This window comes from Apium graveolens, chromosome 6, assembly GCF_009905375.1.
Source record: "Apium graveolens cultivar Ventura chromosome 6, ASM990537v1, whole genome shotgun sequence".
Taxonomy (NCBI): Eukaryota; Viridiplantae; Streptophyta; class Magnoliopsida; order Apiales; family Apiaceae; genus Apium; species Apium graveolens.
The window spans coordinates 215,992,194-216,001,532 of record NC_133652.1 but is presented as its reverse complement, the minus strand read 5'-3'; the positions used below and the strand labels follow the sequence as shown (position 1 = coordinate 216,001,532).

The 9,339-nt window shown below is 32.8% G+C and overlaps 1 long non-coding RNA gene across 1 annotated transcript; it reads right to left on the bottom strand.

Annotated features, from left to right (window-relative positions):
- Positions 1-7,369: 7,369 nt before the first annotated feature.
- LOC141665313 (uncharacterized) lies at positions 7,370-8,494 on the bottom strand. Its single transcript, XR_012552074.1, has 3 exons — positions 8,122-8,494; positions 7,627-7,994; positions 7,370-7,559 (listed from the first exon to the last, which is right to left on the bottom strand). It is a non-coding gene; the product is annotated as an uncharacterized LOC141665313 (long non-coding RNA).
- Between the last annotated feature and the right edge of the window lie 845 nt (positions 8,495-9,339).

Here is a 9,339-nt window from a genome sequence, read left to right as displayed (position 1 = left end):
CAAAATTCAAGTTAAACAGAAGTAATGCAACAATACTTTGTAGTCATTTTAATTAGTGTTCGCACTTAAAAGTTGAAACTCTGAAGGCTCTTGTCTAGTCAATGATATTGTACTTGAATGCTGAAACCATATTATGTTCCACTTAAAAGAGCATGAAACTCTAAGAAAAATGATAATCTCGACATCAAAAGCTCTATATCAGCGAATCGGGTTGCAACTTGAAGCCTCTGAATTATTGAGAAATGAGCAGAAATAAAGTATGGCAAATTCCACACACAACCACAAAACTATAACACAGCTGATACTATTGAAATTTGAGCATCTAAATCGCTGCAGCTACATGAACACATATATACATAATTAATATTAATCTAGCAACCAAATCATGTAGATGCAATATCATTGCACAAAGTGAATACTTGTGTAGACTGTAAACAGAAAGAACCTTCTAAACGGGACCATAAAACAAGAATATGTTATCAATCTTGTACGATAGAGACATTATATATATATATTGAATATATAAATAATTCGCAAGAACATTGCTAATTCTTAAATCACATAAGCATATAAGAATTACCAATTAAATTAAGAGAAGAGTTTGAGAAAACAAACAGAGATTGGATTTAATCTCGAGTCCAGAAAACTGTCTCCTTAAAGCAGTTTCGCCCCGAACCATCCGTGTTTAGCGACCTGCTTCCCAGGATAAAATGAGATACTAGTATAATCGATAGATCGAATATACTCTCAGCGAACTTGAACTGAGCCCGAGAACTATCACCGGAATATTGGAAAAATTTAAGACTAAAGAGACCGAGAATGAAAGAGATGACTCTTATTTACTCGACTTAATAAAACTGGTACCCTGACACTCTATTTATAAAGAGAGGCTTGAAAGGACTTGTTTTTCTTTTCGATGTGGTACATGATATTTATAAGAAAAACTAAGGAATAGGTTTGTGCTACTTTCGATGTGGTACAAAACCACTTTTCATATTAAAAGGTAAAACTTTTGAACATCAGTTTTCATTCACCTTTTACTCATTTTGAGCGTGTAAATATGCGTTGGAATCCCCTCGAAGAGGAGAATACGTTCCAATAAATACACACCACTAACACATAATGTGTCTGACTCATATAGAGTCTCAAAATAATTCACAACTTAGTCTAAAATACTAAGTTTGTCCAACAATTCCCCACAAATGAGATTGATGGTCCAGCAGCACGCACCACATAGACAGACAGACGCGGAGCTTGACTTGGTGATAGTTTCGGCGGTCAGATATAGCATACGATAGGTAGAGAATGATCCTTGAACCTTCGCTCGAATAAGTATATCGACTTTACTGGTAGACAGTATGACACGATGTCCTTGAACTGTTCGACCGTTTGTGTAAACGATGACATACTCGCTCATTTTAACCATCTGGTTAGTGGATCCAAACATTATCATTTGACTTTACATAGTCAATCATGATAATTCTCGTTGAGAATAGTTATTTAACGGTATTATGTCATCATCATAGATGTGAGACATACCATTTCATACACAATAATGTGATCTCCCAATTTGCATATTGATTACACGATATATGCATATTGAAGACACATTTTCCTTGTCATTTAGGAATATCCTTACAAAGTGGCTATTCAACATTTTAACTGCATTTATTTTATGCACCAGACTCGTATTCCATCATGAATCGAGCTAAGTTTAGGATTTCCATGACACGGCTGCTAAGTGTGAAATGTATTCTCCAATGACTTTTAAGTTCTTAAAGTCAAATATCTAATTTACATACTATATTCACATAGTACAATTAGATATCTTTCGTATTGCAGTCCAAGCTCACGAGCACATATCATACACCTTAAATCTCATTGCAATCACTTCCAAGTGACCAATTTCCATTGTACTCGTGCATCTACCCAGTTTACCAACTGTGTAGCCTATGTCTAATTTTGTACAATTTTAAAAGTACAACAAACTTGCAATCCTTCTTGAGAGATCCTTGTTCATCTACGCTTAGATAAATATAAATCCATTCTAGCTATGACAACTTTAGCTTCGTTGATCTCTTCAAAATTCACATCACCAACATGTGACATGTATCATCTAAAACTTTTAAAGTCACGAAGATTGTAATCTTCAAATCAAAATTTTTCAATCTCATCAAGATTTTCAGAGATGATCCTCTTGTCATTACTTCTCGTAATGATCAGATCACTCACATACAATCAATTATGACTTGCATATCATGTATAAATAACACATGCACACTTGTCAATTCTCTGATTTTGAATCAGTTTGACATCTCATATTGACATATTTCACATTTATGAAATAACTTTACTAGTTATTACTTAAGGCTTCACTTGTTATTGATATTACCAGCTTTTAGCGTCCCAAAAAACCAGCAATTTCAGTTTGCATCATTACCGAGTTTAAGCGTCCTTAAACTGGCAATCCGTATTCACATAGCAACCAATTTTGAGCGTCCTCAAAATGGCAACCATGTCATTTATTTGAAGCCATTGCTTATCATAGCAATATCAAATTTATTATGCCATTATTCCGTTTCAATGTTGTTTCACTCAACATGATCACCGAAAATACAGATTTTCTACTCTTGCTTTATCTAGAGCAACCCTCGGGTTCACGTAAATAGATATTTCTCCAAATATCTATTTAGAAAGACCGTCTCAATGTTCATTGATGCACTTTTAAATTTCACAATACGATAATTTTAGTATCATCTTAATGAACCTTATTCTCAAAACTCGAGAATATTTCATAAATTATATAAGGTCATCACTTTTGACTGTAATATTTTATTATCAATCTGACCTTATACTTCCTTCAGACCCACATATATTTTCCCAATTTGAAAATTCATTTGGGTCATAATACATCTATCTCGTAAGAAGATCTAAATATTTTTTTTAAAACAAGATTTTGTCAAACAGAACCACTCTCTCTATTTCTTAACATCCTTTCCCCCACAAAGGACATAGAGAGAACATATACAATCCATTTTCTAGTACACGTGCTAGAAAATCTTGATTTATTGACTCTCAGTAATAGTCAAATTTTCTCTTGATATATTCACTTATCAAGGAATTATACGAGAAGCACATTGCTTCTATTAAATTTACGAGTTCACCTTCAAGCAAATTATCAAGACATTCGGGACTAGCAATTATCCAAGTCTTTTGCTCTCTGCAGGTTCATCCTCACATTCATCCAATAACTCGTAAGTTCATTTAGATGACTTTTAATTACAAATCTACTAGGATCTACTAGCTTATCGCATAAGCATTCCTAAACTCTGTAATAGTATTCTTACGAATCTCAAAAATTAGATTCATATATCGGATATTATGAGACTCAACCATTGTCTATGTATCCATTCAAAATATCTCAATTGATTTTGGATCTCATGCTACCAACAGAGGTATTGGTATCAAATTTCGAGATACCCTCACATTTTAATTATTTTCAAGAATGTTTCATTACATTCCACTATTCATAGAAAATTCAATAATTTTCTATTCTAGATACCCCCACAATTTTAATATTTTACAAAATATTAGAAAACATTCCAAAACTAATAGGAAATTTAATTATTTCCTTCTATGGTATCATGTTTAAGGAACGATTAGCCCTTCATAACTAATATCCTCAAATTCAGTGATAGTCTGAGCTGATCACAATCGTTTTGCATCTCTCTCAGAGCGCAACTCAAGCCTGCATCTACTCCATTTATTTAATGCGAGTACGGTGCAACGACCTCATGAATATTCACGTTGCAAACAGAATTTTCCCGGTGATTATTCATCATCAAATTTATTCACTACCATCTTAATTATCTGTATTAAGTTGGATTTACCCTTGAGTTTATAGAGCACACATCTCTCTATTTAGCTTCAATATTGACTCGACTACGAGTACAAGTGACAAATATTTTACTATCAAACCAGACAGTAAACAAATATCGTGCCACTACCTCTCATCTGAGCAGGTTTTACGTCATTCATTAAAACCTATAAGATTTTAATATCATGTTTAAAGAACTTCCCGTGGTTCTTATCATTAAAAATTCAATTACTGAATTTCTCTAAAATATTTACATGGTTCACACGAACCTACATTTCTGGCTCACCTAATGGTACAACCAGAAAAGGCCCAAGGAAGAACATAAATTTTCAATAAATCAACATTCAGTGATCCTTGATCAACTGATGCGTTAGGGTTAACAACTTTTCGGATTCTCTCTGAAGTTCAGCATAAATACTGATATCAATATTCACCGTATTAAGTATCACATGGATCACTATAATAGGCTCGTGTGTCACTGCCGCAGCAGACCGACACCAACACGTGAAATTACTATTTAACTGGAGGAAAAATCCAACCAGAAAACTATAATTTATGTGCCGACCCATAACCTGTACTCCAGGCCCATTAGGTTTTTTAATGTGGAGAATCCTGAGTAATTGTAAATCTGGTTCACTTCAGCTGCACAACTCGTCACATTGTTTAACAACAAACATATTACTGCATTATATCCAGTGCAGCACAAGTGGAAATACTAGAACAAATTTTTCCAGTCAAACTAATGTTAACTAATGAGACACGTTACATAATAAAACAACTTATGCCTCCTTTAATAGCTTTCCAAAGCCTCCATATAGACTAAAAGCATTTTGTTAACAAATAAATCTATTAAAATAAGATGTTTAGAACTACATAGTTTGCATCACGTTTATTGTCACCAACCTATGCTTGTAATCTATTTTCTCCAATTAAATAGATACGCGGTAAGGCCTCTATTTATCCAGTAATACAAGTTTGTGATATAACTCCATTATTAAATATTAAACAATAATAATTGATGCCTTATCATCACTCAACAATGATTAAAAATTAATCACCAAATAATCAAGTTCCATCATGAAGGGTCACATTTATGTAGCCATATCATTTAATTGCATAACAATATCATGTTATGAACTTGCAAACACGCATGTAAACTATAGCATATATGATTCTTGTATCAGTATACTAATAATTCCGAAATCAATTCAGAAATAAGAAACTCTAGCTCATATATATTATCAATCACCATGTTAATTAAACAAAACATAATACTGTAAGTTATTTATTAATAGCGAAAACATGGACAAATTATAAATTTGGGTTTAATCTACCAATTTATAATAATCAACCCGAGAGATATGTCACCAAATATGTACACTTGAATATAAGTTGATCATAAATCAATAACCATTAAAGCATCAATAGCCTTATAAGAAACCAATTATCCAACAACTTTGTGTTTACTTTTGCCTCGTACCTGTTATACTTAAACAAAGCACCACTTAAAATCAAATTTATATTAATTTCAAGCACATGGCAACAAGTGATCAAATAAATTAACGCACTAAATTTAATTTAATTAATGAGGCAAATAATGGCCACTCATATACCCATAAATAAATCCAATTTAAACAATCAAATTGACATTTGCGTCTACTCACAAAAAAGTATGAATATTGAAGAAAACTGCTTTAATTAAGATTGTTATCAATCTTGTACGATAAAGACATTATATATATATATATTGAATATATAAATAATTCACAAGAACATTGCTAATTCTTAAATCACATAAGCATATAAGAATTAACAATTAAATTAAGAGAAGAGTTTGAGAAAACAAACAGAGATTGGATTTAATCTCGAGTCCAGAAAACTGTCTCCTTAAAGCAGTTTCGCCCTGCACCATCCGTGTTTAGCGACCTGCTTCTCAGGATAAAACGAGATACTAGTATAATCGATAGATCGAATATACTCTCAGCGAACTTGAACTGAGCCCGAGAATTATCACCGGGATATAGGAAAAATTAAAGACTAAAGGGACCGAAAATGAAAGAGATGACTCTTATTTACTCGACATAATAAAACTGGTACCCTAAGACTCTATTTATAAAGAGAGGCTTGAAAGGACTTGTTTTTTTTTCAATGTGGTACATGGTATTTATAAGAAAAACTAAGGAATAGGTTTGTGCTACTCTCGATGTTGTACAAAACCACTTTTCATATTAAAAGGTAAAACTTTGGAACATCAGTTCTCATTCACCTTTTACTCATTTTGAGCGTGTAAATATGCGTTGGAATCTCCTCGAAGAGGAGAATACGTTCCAATAAATACACACCACTAACACATAATGTGTCTCACTCATATAGAGTCTCAAAATGATTCACAACTTAGTCTAAAATACTAAGTTTGTCCAACAGAATAATAGCAAGTTTCAAAAAAGAATAATCTCTCCATATATTTGTCCAATGCATGATATTGCAGTTTAATATGTGATGGAGATTAGTAAGTGGTTGACATAATATGGACAAGAATCGACATTTAGTGGTAATAGAAGGAGTAAAGATATTTAGTGGTAATAGCAGGAGTAAGGATATAAAACCTGGCATTAATTGATGGCAGCAATGCAGGAGGTAGACTTGTTAAAGGTGCCAGATGTGAGAGGGGAAGGAAAAGGAAGCTTCCATCAACGTAATACAGAAAAAAGTCTATTTAAACTTGCGTAAACATGATGCTTCAGCTCAAAAAGTCTATGTAAACTTGATAAACATGATACTAAGATCAGCTAGTTAAAATTGAAGTAAACAGACAATTACATGCTGACAAACGTATATTAACCATAAATAACATTAAGTGGTATTTAATACACAAGATCTTACACAGATCATGATAGACAACAAGCATGAGATCAGATAATTCTGGATTATGCTCTGGAGAAGAGGACCTAATTCAGGAACTCTTTATAAATGTTCAAGGTTATACAAACAAGCAAATAAGAATTTACCTCATGTTGCACTCTTGCCCTTCCATTCTTAATGATGCATCTTACTCGATCAATAAATCTTTAGCGCGTACACAGAAAACAGGTTGCATAGAGTCACATGTAAAGGCATTCAGGATTGAAACACACTTTATATAACTCAAATTATAAGAAATAATTGGTGCTAGTTGTGATTTGAAGAAGAATAATAAAGGTAAATTTATTATGACAGGATACATTATAGATCAGGTCACAAAATTATGTGAACTACTTGACACAATATTATGGGTTAAAAACATACAAAGCATTTCACAACATTGCCTAATCTGACGCTTAGATACATGTCCAATTAGGATACAGCGAGTCGGGTAACATGGATAGTAAGAAGCAGTATATATGCTCTGCAATTAACCCAACTGTTCATGTCAGATTCCGAATGACTTTACAGCGAAATCAAACACCATTATAATCAAAGGCAACTAACAAAGTGAAAATGTGTGTGGGGTTAAAGATTAAACTATGATTATGACAAAGATACCTATTTGTATACCGTTCAGTATCACAGTGTTTTTTTGCTAATAACGGTCGACGACACGAAGATCAACTTTTGGTTGTTTATTGCTTCCCTGACCTCCACAGGGAATAGTCCAATTGAGGCGGCATTATCAACCTCCATTATTTTCCAGAAATAACAAGACCTGCATAGAATTCATGTTTTAGAAACTAAAGTTTACGAATTATATTACTTTTACTTGTAGGATTTACCAACGAGTTTCTGCACTCAGCTCAGGATGGAAGGCAGTTACTAGTATGTTTATTCGTTTCAGAGCCACAACTGCTTTCTTTGGAGACCCAGCATCCTCATGCAGAACAAAAATAAATTATAGGATCGCATTAATTTATTCACTAGAAATTACAAGTCAAGAACACTGAACTACACTATTACATTTTAGTTTATAATATCGATCCATGCAACTGCTTGGAATGGCTATAATATGAAACTAAACTACCGCTACATAGCGTCTGTATTCAAATGTTCAAAGTGAAACCTTTACCGTACTACCAAGGAAGAAGTTTTTGGTAAATCGTGCAAGCAAATCCTCCAATCAGTTCTTGGCCTCCTGATTTCTGTCCTGAAATGATTGTAAAACGTTTTACAACTTAAAACGCAGGGGCATAAAATTGTCATTCACAAACAATTACCAAAACAACAAACTCCCAGCAACAAAAGGTCAGCATTATGTAAATTAAGGTCAAAACCAGATTATTCAACTCAGCAAGCTTGGCCATAGTGGTACTTTCTCCACCAGGTACAATGATACACATTGCGTAGCTGCTCAGCCTTCCTTATATCTACTCCTCCTGCTCCTACTCTTCTCAGCGCTGCCCTCATCAACAAAGCGTTACTACTTCTTCATAATATATTAATATAAGGTTGCATCCCATGAAGAACAATAATTAGCGTGAAAGATTTCTACAAAACACAGCCTCTGCAGCCATTTTTGTAATCTCAGGGGATAAAACTCTATTATCACATTCTATAATATACATAATGGAAAACTACATTCATACAGGGGGAGTGTTTCATGTATGCGAATTAACTTCTCACTAGTCGTCTGTGAAACTGTGTTTATATGAGAACTTGGCCCTTGCGACAAATCACATATAATGCAAAGTTAGGCACTTCAAAGTTGTTTAACAACTTCAAAAAGTTTATATAAGTATCCGTAGAGTCATCAGCAATCCCTCGTAAGCAATACTTAAAATGTGATCCCAGATCTTCACTTTCTAGACATTCGATAGTCCTAATAAATTAAACATCATTGCTTTGTTCAGATAGTTTGCTTCATTAGGTTATCAATCAAATGGTTAGGTGGTTCTTTGACTTGTTAATCTTTGTTAACCAAGTGCTTTGATCTTAATTATCTTACAATGGAGTTTTGTTTGTTCATTAAATTCCTTAATGTCTGTCTATTATTAGAATTCTGAGATCTTTATTTTGCTTGGGAGTAGGAACATTTGGGAGGATAAACCTATGGTAGAATTCAATTGAATAGCAAAATGTGAATGACATGAATCAAAGAAGAAAAGCTAAAAAATGTCTTCTTTATTATATCTTATATATAATTGAACTAAGGGAGTCTTGTTGATATAATTTGCTCGTCATGGTAAAGCACTAATTTAATTTGAAACGAAAAAACAAAGCCTATACATAGCATGATACATATTGATAAACCTTAAACTAATATGAAAAAATGTAAATATTCAATACATTTCTAGATAGTTAAATAATTTAGAAATAAGTAATAATATTTTTAAATCTTTTTAAATGTATAATTAGTTATTATTCTTTTTAATTGTATTAGATATAGTGTAAAAATATTCTTAATTTGCGAATCATTTTGCAAAAATAAACGAGATTCAGACATATTTCTAATTATACTTATAAAAGTATAACTAGCAATTATTCTTATAATT